Source organism: Sceloporus undulatus, chromosome 1, assembly GCF_019175285.1.
Source record: "Sceloporus undulatus isolate JIND9_A2432 ecotype Alabama chromosome 1, SceUnd_v1.1, whole genome shotgun sequence".
NCBI lineage: Eukaryota > Metazoa > Chordata > Lepidosauria > Squamata > Phrynosomatidae > Sceloporus > Sceloporus undulatus.
Window position 1 is genome coordinate 257,266,929 of NC_056522.1, and position 328 is coordinate 257,267,256.

Below are 328 nucleotides of genomic sequence, written 5' to 3' on the forward strand. Positions count from 1 at the left end.
ATCACTGAAAAAGTAGCAGTTCTGTGAAAATCACAGTTTGGAGCTCAAGAGCAGAATGTGTAGCTGCATCCACACTGCAGAAATAATCCAGTTTCAATCACTTTCAGTGCCATGGGATTTGTAGTTTGTTGTGGCACCAGAGCTTGTTGACAGGGAAGACTAAATGTCTCACTCACAAAACTAAAGTTTCCAGAATTCCATAGATAGTACTGAGCCATGGCATTTAAAGTGGTGCCAAACTGGATTATTTCTGCAGTGTGGATGCAGCCACAGTCACTGAAAAAGTAGCAGTTCTGTGAAAATCACAGTTTGGAGCTCAAGACTCAAG